The 15,000-nt window shown below is 37.7% G+C and overlaps 1 protein-coding gene across 2 annotated transcripts in view; it reads right to left on the reverse strand.

Annotated features, from left to right (window-relative positions):
- Syt1 (synaptotagmin 1) overlaps window positions 1-15,000 on the reverse strand; it is a 525,848-nt gene that overhangs the window by 281,322 nt on the left and 229,526 nt on the right. The window contains exon 1 of one of the 2 annotated variants that reach the window (XM_031349256.1): window positions 3,751-3,781. The exons of the other annotated variant lie outside the window; for it this stretch is intronic. The gene's annotated coding sequence lies outside the window, so the exon portion shown is untranslated. Of the gene's footprint in view, window positions 1-3,750; window positions 3,782-15,000 lie in introns of those variants that run through there. 2 annotated transcript variants of the gene reach the window in all.

Consider the following 15,000-nt stretch of genomic DNA (forward strand, 5'->3'; position numbering starts at 1 on the left):
AGCTATATTTAGGCTGGCTTGCCCTTCCTTCAGTCTCTGCTCCATAGTTAATCTCTGCAACTCCTAACTTTTGCTGCTGAAAGAAACATACTCCAGTAGTCAGTCATCTTGGTCCTGGGGGCTGAGGCTCTAAGGGCCGACACTGAGGTATCACGTCCATTTCTTTTGTCTGTTTTTATAGAAGGTAGTCCAACTAACTACTGATCCTTCTTTAAAAGTTTTATTTATGGTGTGTGTGTTTGTGTGTGTGAGAGAGAGAGGGGGGAGGGAGAGGGAGAGACAGAGAGTGATAGATAGAAACACAGAGAGAGAGACACAGAGACAGAGTGATAGACACACACACACACACACACACACAGAGAGAGAGAGAGAGAGAGAGAGAGAGAGAGAGAGAGAGAGAGAGAGAGAGAGAGAGAGAGAGAGAGAAAGAGAGAGAGAGATCCTCATGTCTTCCTTAAATGCTGTCCACTTATATCTTTTAGGGCAGTGTCTCTCACTGACCCTGGAGCTCACAAGTCCCAAGGATCCCATTATCTCCCTCTTTCCACTAGGATGCTAGAGTGTACTGTTGTACATAGCTTTGTGTATGGATGATAGAGATCCAAATTCAGCTCTCTATCCTTGCATGACAAGCACTTTACCATCTGAGTGATCTCACGAGCTTCCTGAACTTCCATCCTGTTGAATCAAGTAGGAAACTTTGGAGTTATATTTTAAATGTCCTGAGAGATGCCCTCAGAGGAATCTTTACAATCTTCTTGTGAGCCGTGCTTCTAAGTAAGAGGCTCCTAGTATCTGAATGGCATGGGCTAGTACTTTAGTGGCCAGAGTTCCATCTCAAATCAGATTCCAGAATCTGTCTGAATTCACCATGTCATCATAGGGTTGACCTACAAGCATAGTGTTACTGTGATTGGCAGTCTTCACTTAGCTACTATTGTGCATTCAAGATACGTAGCAGCATTACTGGCTCTGTATTCTTCTCTCTGGTGCCCCTCACGCTTGTTCATGCAGTAACTTTAGAACATCTAGGGCTCTGTACTAGTTATGGTTGGAAGTAATTACTAGCAGCAACATTTTGAGGTGTCCAGCTAGATACCCACAATGTGATCACTTGAGACTACTAAAGTGGCACATTCACTGGAGTTCAGCCACAATTCTAGTACATTAGTCAAACACTGTTAATAGTGTATCCTTGCACATAACATGTATTATAATACATATTGTATAATAAAGACATGAAAGATTTTAATACCCCCTCTATTTTTATTTATCCCCGTCTGGTATTCAACCAGAACATTGGTCTTCTAGATAACGGTATCCACTGTTTTCCCACTTAGAAAAACACAAGCATTGAAATAATGACCACTGAATTCATCTTCTGTGTCACACAGTAGTGAAGGGAATAAAAAAGCCTTGGATTAATGATGCTTACAATTAAATGGAATGGGAATGACACTAAACAAACAGATGTTCCCTGGTGACAAGTGCTCTGAGAAAATAAAGACAAAGATGGCAAGGGGGTTGGAAAGTCATTAAAAGCTGCTTCAATGAGGAAGCCTTTGTGCAGAGCCCGGAAGGAATCAGGGGCTGTCTGTTCTAGGAGATTGAGTGTCCCTGCTTCAGGAGCATGACACACCTTTTAAAGCCTGATTAATACTAGAACACTTGGTGGCATTTTAATACATATATATGTGTATATATATATATATGTATGTATATATATATATATATATATATATATATATATATAATTTTATTTCTGTGCAAGTGAACTGAGAGCTCTGAAGGTTTTTTTTTTGTTGTTGTTGTATTGTGAAGGATGCCACAGAGAAAGGAAACCCGGAGCTGGGAAGAAGGATGCCACAGAGAAAGGAAACCCAGAGCTGGGAAGAAGAAAACAAGTTAGGTTTTAACTGAAGTTTTTTTTTTTTTTTTTTTTAAAGTATTTCTATCTTTCTCAACAGTCTGGAGATTTAACCTTTTGTGACATAGCAATTACTAAGTGTCAGGACACACGCTGAGGCATAGATGTATTATAATTCCTCAGAAAACTAAGACTCACCATTTGTATTTTCAGTAGCTCCTATAGAAATTGTATACAGTCAGAGAATGGGCAGAGAGGATCATGGCCTATTTTTACTTTCCCGTCTCTTCTTTCTTTCTTCTGTGGCTTGACTTAACTTCTTATCATTCTGCTCCCTCACCTTTGGCTTTCCTTTGAGATGAATCAAGAGTAACTTATACAGAAATTATTCCAACTTTGACTTTCAAAGAGAGACATTCTGAGATGGTGGGAAGGAACACAGAGAGAGAACAAATATGAACAGGGCTAACGAATCACTAATGGGAAATGACTTTTAATGGCATTCCCATTTATCAGTTTCAGGTTTATCAGGAATTACTAATTGGAGCTTGTAATGGTCTAACACCAAAAGGGAAACCTAAACTGTTAGACATCTGCTGGCAATTGAGTTAATGTAAAATACATTGGTTTTATTTCAGCTAGAGGGTAAAATAAAGTAGGAGTATATGTACAAAAGCACCGCTTTATGCACTAAATGTGTTTCTAAATTATAAATAATTGAAATGTTTCTGATGCAATTTTGAATTGCTTTTGATAGTAGTACAACCTTTAGAAAGGTTACACAATTCCTAGTGGCCTCAGTTTCCTTGTCTGTAGAATGGAGGCAATGTGAGCACCTCCGGACTTAAATCAAGTTGATATCAAGATGTTATTTTTAATTATATGAATCTCTTTTCTTTCTTCTAGGACTTACTTCATTAGACTCTAAGGAATCTCAAAATCAATTTCAATTTGCTAAGTAGCTCTTCATGCCCTTTCATATTTTTCTATAATTACTCCTCTTATGCCTGCACCCATATGAGTGCACACTCATGTTATTGAACAGCATCCTTTGGAAACAATGGAATGCTCAAAGGACTGAAGACATGGATAAGAAGGGTAATGCCAAGGCTGTCAATCTAAGACACATACTGGACAAAGAGAGAAACTCGAGCCTTATAGACATACGTGGAAAAATTAGCAAGTTGGCAAGAGAAACTTAAAATATATTCCATTTTTTCCATCATATTGAAATAAAAACATGTCTCTGTGGGTAGATGTAGATTTGGGAAAGTTGACAGTACTCTTGTAAAACCATGGTCCCCTTTCATAAATCTTCATTTTCAGCGATGCAATTTTTATTAATAATAGATGCTCATAATTACCTTATTTATGATGCAGTATCATTTATTAAAAATAATGCAGTGAATTAGATTAATTACAATATTAAAGTGAAAGTTCAGGGAAAATGGGGATGATAATAGCTATCTTTCTGAGGAAGAAAGATTTTATTATTTACCCAGAACTCATTGAACACTACACATTGTCTTAAACATCATAATACTTCAAATATGCTTCAAAGTGGCTAGACCCAGCTTATACCCAACAAAGTGGATGGGAATCACTTATCTTCAGAGGACAACTGGCTTTACTAATCACACCTGGAATCTGAGTCAGAAATATTCAAATGCAGCAGCAGCTCAATTTATAGGAGACATTAATGAGCAGTTACATATTCACACACTTGTTGGAAACATCAATCCTCTGACCTTGGTTTCAAAGGAAATGAATATCTTTTTACAGCCTTTTATATTTAATTATATGACTGATGAAGTTGGGGAGATGAGCGTATACTCAAGACATATGTAATATATCTATAATTTGAAGAATCATATAAATCTTACCAGGAAATGTGACAGACAGAAGGCAGCCACTTCAAAACGTGCTAAAAGCAGAGTCAAAAGGGGAAGGCTTCCATCAGCATGTGTAGTCAAGTGCAATTTTTAAAAAACTCTCCCTTACTAGGAAGAATTCACATATATATTATGACTAGTATATACTCAATAAAAGGCAATTGACTTAAATTACATTTTCTGTCACATAGTATTAATATGTCATCAGGCTCATGATATTTAAGCAGATGTAGGTTTGGGTTCTTTATACAAGATCTATCTTTAGGGAATAAAGTTGGGCTCCAGAAATTGTTTTTGTAGGTTTTAGCATGTAAGGCAGCCAAGTGCAGCAGTAGAGCTGACTCATTTCTCGTCAGTAGTCCCTGGTCTGCTTTCTACTGACACAGGCTGATAGTATACTTATTCAAGACCAGGCATTGCAGAAATCCAATAGATATCAAAAACGTTCACCAGGGACTTTCTATTTCTGTAGAAAAAAAATCAGCCATGTGCCTAGTCTAGGAATGACTGGTCAGAGGAGGCTTAAGTTCAGTTCCCACATTCTGGAAATTCTAGGTTAAAGAGAAGCAGCTATGTGAACACCATGGTGCCCATGATTAGAAAGAGGGTTTTCCAGAGGAGAGAGAAAGAGGCAGATGGGTTACTAGAAGTAATTTTAGGAAAAAGAAAGAGCTTTCCATCATAGAGCACATATAAGCATATGACATTCTGGACCAACACCCTGTAATGTCATAAATGCTTCTTTAAGACAATGCACAGGTGATTGCCACAGATTTAGAACCCTACAATCAGTACTGTCTCACCTTCATGAAGCTGTATTATTTGAGGATAGAAGATTGTGAGGAGCTGGGTAACTCTCTCTTAGGTCAGTGTACTTGGCTGTGGGGGCTGATATAGTTTGGTCCATTTGGGGAGCTACTCAGCCTCTGCAAGAACTGGATATTTGAGTTTTCATCAGAAGATGTCAGTATGACCCATCTTGCAACCATGGAAATTTTAAGAAAATTCCTTTAGAGTAAAGGCACAGAGACATTGCATCACCTTTGGGAAATCTAATTTTTAGTGTAAATCCTTTCCGATTGCTATTTTACTCAGTGGCTCTGTGTGCCAGAGGTGAAGGGGAAGTATTTGACTGAACAGTGGTTTAGATACTGTGATTCTGAAACCTCAAGTGTCAAATAAAAATTCCAGAAGGGACATGAAATCTCACCAGAGCAGGTCTTCATGGTCTTGCATGCCATGCTCTTCCATGATCACAGAGACATTAGCCACGCTATCCTCCTTAACTGTCTGCATTCACATCTCTATTCTGCCTTTCACAAATGGCTTTTTTTTACCTCTTTGTGTGGAGGTAGACTAGATAGGGGCTTGCAGAGCTCAATCTACTTTTCTTGGGGGAGAGGCCTCTAGATGCAAAAGCTAAGCTTGAGCGGCTGTCCCAGTTGCTTGCATTCTGTTGTTCAGAGTTAAGTCTTTAAGAGGCAGCTGGGACCTGCACTGCATCTGGCTATATTTGGGATTAAGAAAAGAAGAAGGGAGATGATATTTTCCCCATCTGTGCCTTGGAGGATGTCTAATTATCTTCTGTCCTTTCTCAAGGGGAGAATAAAGCTATTTAAGTAATTTAGCTTAGGAAAAACAACATCATCAACAACATATGAATTAATTTAGGAAGCAAAGGACTAAATGATGTGACACATTCTTCCTTCTCTGCAGCTCTTCAGGTTTCAAGTTCATTGACAATCATACAGTTCTTAGGAAGCTTGAACATCAGTGATGTAACATCAGCTCTCAGGCTACCTAGCTAGCTACCTTACAAACTCAAGGCCCATATCAATTTTTGACTGGGTCAGAGAAGGGCTTCTGGTGACAGCGATACTCACTCCATCTTAAAGAGTGAAGAGGCATCATGTAGAAAGGGGGAGAGTGTAAACTGGGAGGATTAATGACTAATGATAACAAGCTATGGAAGGAGTTCATATACTTAGTGAGCAAAGCAGAATCACAGATGGAGAAGAGCTGAAGTTTTCTGGAAGGAAAGATGCAACGGTTCCAAGAGAAAAGTGTGTCATTAAAGGTTTGAGGAAAAAAGAATGGCTAATTTACCTGAAGACCTATGAGGTGTGTATGCACGAAGTGAAGTGATGAGACATGTTCTAAGGGTGACAGGGGCAACACAGATCTTCCAGCCACACTTGGGCAACATTGAGGAAGCAGAGAAAGAGCAGACTGGGAATTCCAAAGTGAATGCCAGAGGGTGAAGCATCTAAGGGAAAGGAAGATGTTCAGGAGGCAGGTAGATATATGGGTCTGAGGTTTCAGACAAAAGCGGCCTCAGAAACTAATGAACTGACCACTAATCAGAGCTTTTGGTAGCCATTAAAATCAAGTCAGGAAATGAGATTTACTGGGTGAATTACATGGCACAGATATAGTGTTCAATATAGAGAACTATTGTATATGGCACTTAAGAAGTCAATCATGTTGGATTCATTAATCACTAAATATCTCTAAACTTAGATAATGACTACTTTAGTTTTTGTGTTGTCAAATGTAAATGGTAATACATGCCCCGCTTCGGCTCATCATTGTTCATTAAATACCCTCCCTTTCCTCCTTCATTTCTGTACTGTTTTTTTTTTTTTTTATATTTTTATGTGATCAAAAAGTAAGCTTGACTATTATCATTTTAAATGAGAACAAAAAAGTCTACTGTATGTTTTTACTGAAGAAGAGTGCTTTAAAATTATATTTAGATGTGAATGAAATGGCTTGATTATTCAGATTACACAAAACAATACTATGATTGAAAAATTACATCGGAAGGTTTTCATATACATTGATTCTATTCATATAAACTAGAAACTTTAGCATCTAGATTCAATTCATAGTCGAGTTGACAACACACAAGTGACAATTCATAAACACATTTCTTAGATGAAAGTAATGAGTCGCTCTCATATGCTATTCTTAAGTGCAAGGTAATATGGAAAGTGATAATGTAGGCTCAAAATAAACAGGCTGTCAGATGCCTGGCCAGATCATCTCACTGTGATAAAAATGACTCTGTGAAATCACTAAATAGAGCAGACAGAAGCAAAGAGCTTTAATGGATGGAGGGGCCTTTACTAACTCTGCCCTATAGATTTCCCAATGCATGTGCCTACCCAGAACATATTTATTTGGTATATACAGCTATTTTAAGTTGGTGATAGCCATCTGTTGAAATTTTCTGAACATTTAGGGTCCCAGTCCTTAACTCAGAAAATTGTGAGCTGTAATCTGTATTCCTAAAAGTTACAGAGTTTCAATCCCAAAGAATAAGGCAACTTTTAGAACATCTGGCAACCAATAACTGATGCCAGAGATAGGGTGTGGCTTTTCCACATGCAATGACTGGCTTGACTAATCTCTATGAACCCATTTCTTTCTCTTTCCCTTTTATGCAGTGTGTATTTGAAGCCAGCTCTGCATTGGAGGCAGGTGAGCTGTCTGTGGTAATGTAGGCATGTACAGGAGCCAGGGTATAACAGACCCTGGCGCTGCTGCTGGAAGAGGAGTGATCACATCCACCCTCACACACGGAGACTTTTTGCTTGATCCAAGTTTACTCTCCAAGAGTGATGGCGTGGAACTGCAGTCAGCAGTCATCCACTGTGGAGTTGGTTGTTCCTTCTGAAATTGAAATAAATTGGCCAAGGGAATGTGCAGAACAGCAGTTGGTGAATTTAACACGGTGCACTGTGGGCCCACATGGATAATGATTGTATTATATCAAGGCAGGGAAATGCAGAGGGAAAACTCACTTCAGAATATTGTATTTTTCAATGTGTATCAAGGCATCAAAACATAAGCAGGCTTTTTGCATTATAATTACAGCAAAACAGAGTGGGGATGGAATTTAATTAGCCTATGAATGATTTTACAGAAACCTCAACCTCTCACTAATTTTTTTCTTTATATTACTGGTAGGAGATGCTCATTAATAACAGTATTTTTTTAAAAGAAGTTACTCTTAAGCTTAGAGATAATCCTCAGTTTAGAACAAATATGTTTTGCAATGTTCTATCCTAGTTTATCATCCATCCACTAATGTCTACACAGACACCTGTGTTGGCAGAGATACTAGATTTCATAGGATCCTGAGAGAAGCCTGGCTATCCTGATCATAGGAATAAGTTTTTTCATCCAACCTTTCGGAAGTAGAACTCTGACTGACTACTTTACAAAGGCGACACTCTCTTTGACCATATGAGACCCTGCAGCAGTAAAAAGAGACAACATAGCAAATGGTTGTACTATAATTATGTGAAAATAATGCAGTATGGGAATTTAAAAAAATACGAGATAAGTGGTTGAAGTTGCAGAAGACTTTAAGAAGGACTGAAGTTCAAGTAGCACAGTGTAAAGATTGAATGAATAAGGCACTGGCTTTGGTTTCAGAAGTCCTGGGTTTGGATGCTGGACTAGTCATTTTGGGCATGTTATATCAATACTGCAAACAAAGCACCTCCCCGTTATAAAGTGAGACCTTAGTCAGAGTATCTCTCTCTTTGTTTTGATTAGGTTCTGTGTTAGTCTTCTTGAAGCTTGTGTATATCCCTGCAGGTATAAAACCCCAAATAAGTACTTGTGATAATCTATTAATCAGAAGCTTCTCCTTATGTTCAAAACTCTTTCTCTAGTCCTGTTAGGCTAATACTACAACAACGAGAGCATTAGCAGTGGTGGCTGTTAACATGGACTGAGGACCAGTTTATTTGTATATATATTAGTTTCCATCATGTATCTGGATCCTTATTCTAACCTATGGGTATTCCCCTTTTAATGACAAGAGCCAAAATCTAGATGACCAGTGGATATTGTGCAGACGCAAAGTATCAAACCGAGATCTAACGTCTAAGTCTCTATGCGGTACCTCTCACTTAAATGGATGCTCAGTCCTCGTAGCTTTCAGAATACAGGGAAGTGCTTGCCAATTCTGTTCAATCATTCATTCACCCCTTGTATTCTTTTGGTTTCTGATTCAGTTAATTTAAACTCTGATCTTTTATTATTTCTTTCCTTCTAATAATATTAGTTTTTAACCTTGAAGGCAATAGTGTAGGGACTTACTATATCTTCATTTGAAGGAATAAAGTTCAGATCATCTCAGAAACACTAAAGGCGACCTTAGATTACAGAAGGGCTTCCTCTGAAGGCAGCAAACTTGGTAAGTTGCAAAAGAACATAAAAGCATATTGTGTTAAAGCTCCATACAGAGTATCTGACATCTCCTGGTTCCCAACGAAGGTTTTGATTACAATTTCAAAGTTTGCTAACATTTAATAACCTCCCTGGATGTGGCTGTGGTTGTTTTATAGGTTCTCATGGAGTAATAACCTGTTTTACATAAAGGTTAGATTACCCCACCGCTCCTCAAATACGACTTTGATATTCTCTCTAAGGTAGTTAAAAGTCAGTGTAGGCAGGACTGTCTTTCTGATAAAAACAGAAATATCAAGACAAAACAGTGAAGGGGTTTTCAAAAGCTTAAGTGGGTAAAGCTGATCACAGATTTATTTATTTATTTATTGTTTCCCTGCTTACAGATCATCCACTTGGGGGTGAGATGTTAGGCCATGTGCTTTTGTGAATTTAGCTGAATACCAACAGGAGAAAACATGTAAGAAATATACCATATGGGATGAAATATTTGTCACTGTGTAAGTATAATCAAACCCCATAGCTAGCAGAGATAATTACTGAATCTTCTTAGCTGTTTCCCTGGGACCATTTGCAGCACAGTCCGGCCCAGAGGCAAGAGAAATGGGCTAAGCATGTTTCTGAAACTCCTTTCAGAGTTATAATTTTATGATATTATAATAAATTTCAAGATGGCCATGGGGAGTATATTCTATGCAAGCATTTTACTGCTACTATGAATTTACAGTAATTGGAGATAATTTACTGTTTTGTGAGGCATAACCGAATAATTGCACCATTTCAACCTTAAAGAGAAAGGAGTAAAAGAGGTCTGGTCAGGATGGTAAACGATCTACACCATCTGCTAACTGTTTTTTAAAAAGCATACAGTTGACACATATGGTGATATTGTCCAGCTCTCGGTTTTTAATGTTCTTTCTCATTTTCATTTGCACATAACACTGCCAGCTCCATGCATCTGAATTTGTAAGAAAATGCTCAGAGAAACTCTGTCTCGAAAAACCAAAAAAAAAAACCTGACCTTTGAAAAAAATTTTCAAAGTCTTAAATTTGGCCTTTATATGACATACATTTCAGTATCTGTAAGCTACTGGATTTCCCCCTTTTATTAATGGTTTGCATGAAGGTAAACAGATTCCCATAGGCTTGGGCCACATTTTTCTAACACCATTGTGTGTGTGTTTGTGTATATGAGTGTACATAATTCAAAGAGATATAATCTATCTTGATAAAGAACTTGGCTGGCCTTTCGATGCACTTGCAGTCACATCCTATAGTCAAGCACTTAATGAATGACCTCCTACAGGATTGGATAAAATCAAGATGAACTGTGATTTAATTGTGTTGTTCTTTACACCTTTAGATCCAATCATGGATAAGGTTTAAGGGTAAGAAGAGAGTAGAATATCAGTCTGAAGCTTGTAACACTTTCAGCAACCCAATCAGAAGCAGTATAATGGTCTAGGAGGGTGAGGGTCTCTTCCATCTATTTCAGCCTAGTGGTACCAAGGCTTGGGTAAAGTCTCTGACTTTCCAGAGACGCATGTTCCCTGAACTCCATGCTGCATGCTTGGAGTCAATTACTACTCTTTCTCTTTCTGAAAGCCATATACTTCTCCACAGAGACCTTGTTGGCTACTCATTACCTCTCCCATTTTTACAGTGCAGATTTGAATTTGCTCCTGGATCTAGCTAATCCACTAAGGCAATGTAATTCATTTCCACATAAGAAATGTCAGCCTTGGTTCTTGTATCCCCTTCTTCCTGCGACACTGCCCGCTTGAGGGGCTCCTGGTCTTTATTTACCATTTGTCTCCAACATTCACCATTCTTCATGCCACAGAGGAAAGTTTGAGAGGCCAGAAAATATGATCAAATGGAAGTAGCGTAGATGGAGAGACAAAAATGAAATGAAATCTTACTTTTGAGGCAGAATTGGATAGGAATATGAATCCACAACTACCTGTATTGAGTAGCTATTGATTGGAGTCAAACCAGAATTTATTTGATAAATAGTTAGAGATGAACAGAACTTATTAAGATTTATGTTTCCTTCTATGACTACCTTCTTTGTTCTCTAACAAGAATCTCTATAGTCTGCATAAAAAATGAACAGGTATCAAGGATAAGTAAATGAAGTACATGACCAAAGAAATTTAGAGCTCATTCCACTAAATAGAGTGAAGCTGGCTTTATACTTAGGCAGGACAGAGCAACATTTAATATGGTAACATGCTCTATACATCTCCAAAGTAAAAGTAAACAACTCTCCAAGATATATTCAATTTTTTTTTTGTTTTTGTTTTTTTTTTTTTCAAGACAGGGTTTCTCTATACAGCTCTGGCTGTCCTGGAATGCACTCTGTAGACCAGGCTGGCCTTGAACTCAGAAATCTGCCTATCTCTGCCTCCCAAGTGCTGGGATTAAAGGCGTGCACCACCACCGCCCAGCTTTCAAGATATATTCATAAAGAAAGTGTATTTTGTAAACCAACTGATAGATTTATAACTCAGACAGCTTTGACATACTTGTAAAGCTGTAGCTCTTTAGCACAAAATAGCTATCATCATACAACTATTTATTCAGTATGTTTAAGTACCAGACTCAGGGGTCAACACCAACATAAAAATCTTTTAATTTTACCTGATAAAAGCATCAAGTTAACTTGGTGATGTTGATCCTTTTATGGAACTACAGATCTCAAATATAATAATTATCAGGCTGTAGTTAGCATCGACCCCATTATAACTGACATACATGCAAAATATTTTGATTAACATATAGGAAACACAAATACCTTTCAAACAGCTCTTCACAAAAAATAGCAATCAAAAGTAATTGTTCTGGGGGGCTGGAGAGATGGCTCAGTGGTTAAGAGCACTGACTGCTCTTCTGAAGGTCCTGAGTTCAAATCCCAGCAACCACACGGTGGTTCACAACCATCCATAATGAGATCTGACGCCCTCTTCTGGGGTGTCTGAAGACAGCTATAGTGTACTTATATATAATAAATAAGTCATTAAAAAAAAAGTAATTGTTCTGTAGAATGCATTTTAGAGTGGATGGAAATCTGGGCTTTCTCAGCAGCAAGTGCTTTGGGCGTCTTCATTATCTCTTTATGTGCTCCTGTTGGTATCTGTTGATGAGACTAAAAAAACTCTTTCATTTGTCTAATTTATTTGGCCTACTAGGCTCTGCAGTCTGCTGGCTTAGATGTCACCTATAATAACTATGAAAAATTGCTGTGTGCTTCATGTTCTTCTTTTTATATCTGCAATAGGCATTCTCCACCACTACCATAGGGATTTTAGTTCTAAGAAATAGCAAATCTAATTTAACTGGACTGACTTGTAACCTCTCACTCTCTTAGGCATTTTGTTTAATGTGAAAACTCATGAGTGGAGACTCTATCAGAAGGGGGCTTTATCTATCTTAGGGGATAAACTAAAAGAATATCTTTATTTTAGAACACCAATATATTTTTTTCCTGCAATATAATGATGTAATGAAATGACACCATTTTATTCTCTTTATCTTTGAACATCTGACTCAGATCTCCTGCTTCAAGCTTCTCTTCCCACCCAACATTTACATGGTAGATCAATCTTTACAAATTCCACTTCAAATAATGATATTTTCACACCCCAAATTCTCAATGGCTTTCCAGTTGCTTATCGGAGGTTAAATGAATCTCCCAGACAAGCGTTCAGGGTTTTGTTTTTGCTTTTGTTTTTTCGAGACAGGATTTCTCTGTATAGCCCTGGCTGTCCTGGAACTCACTCTGTAGACCAGGCTGGCCTCGAACTCACAAATCTGCCTGCCTCTGCCTCCCAAGTGCTGGGATTAAAGGCGTGCACCACCACCACCCAGCTGCGTTCAGGTTTTAATGTTCCAGTTTCATGACCACTTGAACTAAGCTTGTTCTCTCCAGAACTCTGACCACAGATTCTGTGTGCAGCTTTTGTTTACTGTCATGCCATCTTCTTAGAATGATCACCCCTACTTTTGCTGATTAAAAATTAACTAGATGGAGCTGCAGAGATGCCTTAAATGTTAGGAGTATTTCCTACTCTTACAGAGGACAGAGTCAGATTCTCAACACTCACATATATGGCAGCTCATAGCACCCATCTTTCTTTTTCCAGAGGATCTTATGTCCTCTTCTGACCTCTCCAGGCTCCTACACATATGTGATACATACAAATGCATACTCAAGCACACAACACATACCTACTAAAAATACTTAAAATTAGTCAGCTCTTCACATGTCCTGTAAGATCCTGTTGTTTCTTAACCACATTTCAGATGACATTTATTCTGGAATAAGTATACACCCACTCTTTTAAAAATCATCATACAGTATGCTGAGCTTGGCACACAGAATTATTATTTCATAAATGTGTATTTGACAAATTCCTGACTCTTCAGCATTTATTCCTTGTCTTAGGTGGGTTATTTTGGCTTTTCAGTGTTCCTTGCTCCTAAAATTTTACATTTTCTCAAGGGTAAATACTGTATCTATTATTTATTACTATTCTTCTCTGCAATAAATAGTTAACTTGCAATGCAAGGTTAAAACATTTCTGTAGAATGCAACCACTTCAGTGTAGTAAATTTTATTAGAGCATGAAATTTGTTAAATTTCACCAGGGGATCAATTCCTCGTCTGAGCTGGAGGCAAGGACCACACTGGGTAAAACATTCAGAATGAGTTAGAGTCTCAGACCATTCCATTGCATCATCTTTGACCTTGGATAACATTTAACTCTTCTTTGACTTAAGGCTCTGTGCTATCTAAAAAAGGAGAATATTATACTAACCAAAGGAACTTACTATAAAATTCATGTAAGGCAACATAAAAGAAAACTCACTATAAACTGTGAGGCATATTGAAATTCAAGTGTTAGTTTGGGGTTGACCATTGGGTTGCTACTCTATAAGTTACAATGGCCACTATAATTTATTACCACCCAAAGATGAATGCAAAATTCATTATAACTGCCCAAACGTTTCAAATAATGTAGAAGAGACTCACCTATGAATAGAAAATTATAATTCTCTCTCTGTCTCTCTCTGTTTGTGTGTATGTGTGTGTTTGCATGTGTGTGCATGTGCATGTACGTGCATGAATGCATACATGTGTGTATTAATGCTACAGGGAGAAGAATAGCAGGAACCTTTTAGAAAAGAAGAGGGAAGTTTAGGAAATATGGAACCAAGGCGTCTCAGGGTAGGGGCATCACATGTGAACAAACATGTAGGATAAACGTAGAGCCTAAGTGGAGGTATAGTAGACAGGATGTGTCTGAAAGAGAGAGAACATTTGACAAAGCTTACAAAGAATGAGAAAGAACTTTAGAAACTCTTGGTGTTAGGAGGTGAGTAAGCAGGTCCTAAAATTACTGACTGAGCCCTGTGGTGTTGGTCTCATCACCTCTCCTAACAAGCTTTGTTAGGAGAACTCCTCTGGGCTACTGAGACACATAATGGTTTTCTTTGAAGTACAGTTGATATTTTTTTATGCTATAGGAAAGCATAATTTAGATTTTAAACTGCATTTGTCTCTACTTCTTCAATTCATATAGTAAGTTACAATGTATCCACAGTGTGCATTAGAGGTGAGTCCTGTTGCTCCTGGAGATGAAATAACACCTATATCCTCACTGTATCACTACATCAATGCCTCTTCTTCAGCAGACCATTTAACTATGTGGTTGTGAAACAATAGTGACTCAATTCTAAAATCGCTGATCATTAAAAGAAGTAACACATTGCTGGGCATCCATAGGGCACTTACCATGGATTCAACAAATATTTGCCTCTCTTAACTAAAAACCAACAATATGGACACTTTTTAATATAATTCTATTAGCTTTATTTTAAGTTTGCATTTAGTTAAAATCCTTCCTAGAACTAATCAATAAATGTTTAAAATGTGCTGGTCACATTGGACTATTAGGTGAAGCATTAAAGTTTACAAAAGTAAAAGTCTATTTTATTAAATAATTAGAATTAACAAAAAATATAATTGGAGTA

Source organism: Mastomys coucha, unplaced genomic scaffold, assembly GCF_008632895.1.
Source record: "Mastomys coucha isolate ucsf_1 unplaced genomic scaffold, UCSF_Mcou_1 pScaffold4, whole genome shotgun sequence".
Classification (NCBI taxonomy): Eukaryota; Metazoa; Chordata; class Mammalia; order Rodentia; family Muridae; genus Mastomys; species Mastomys coucha.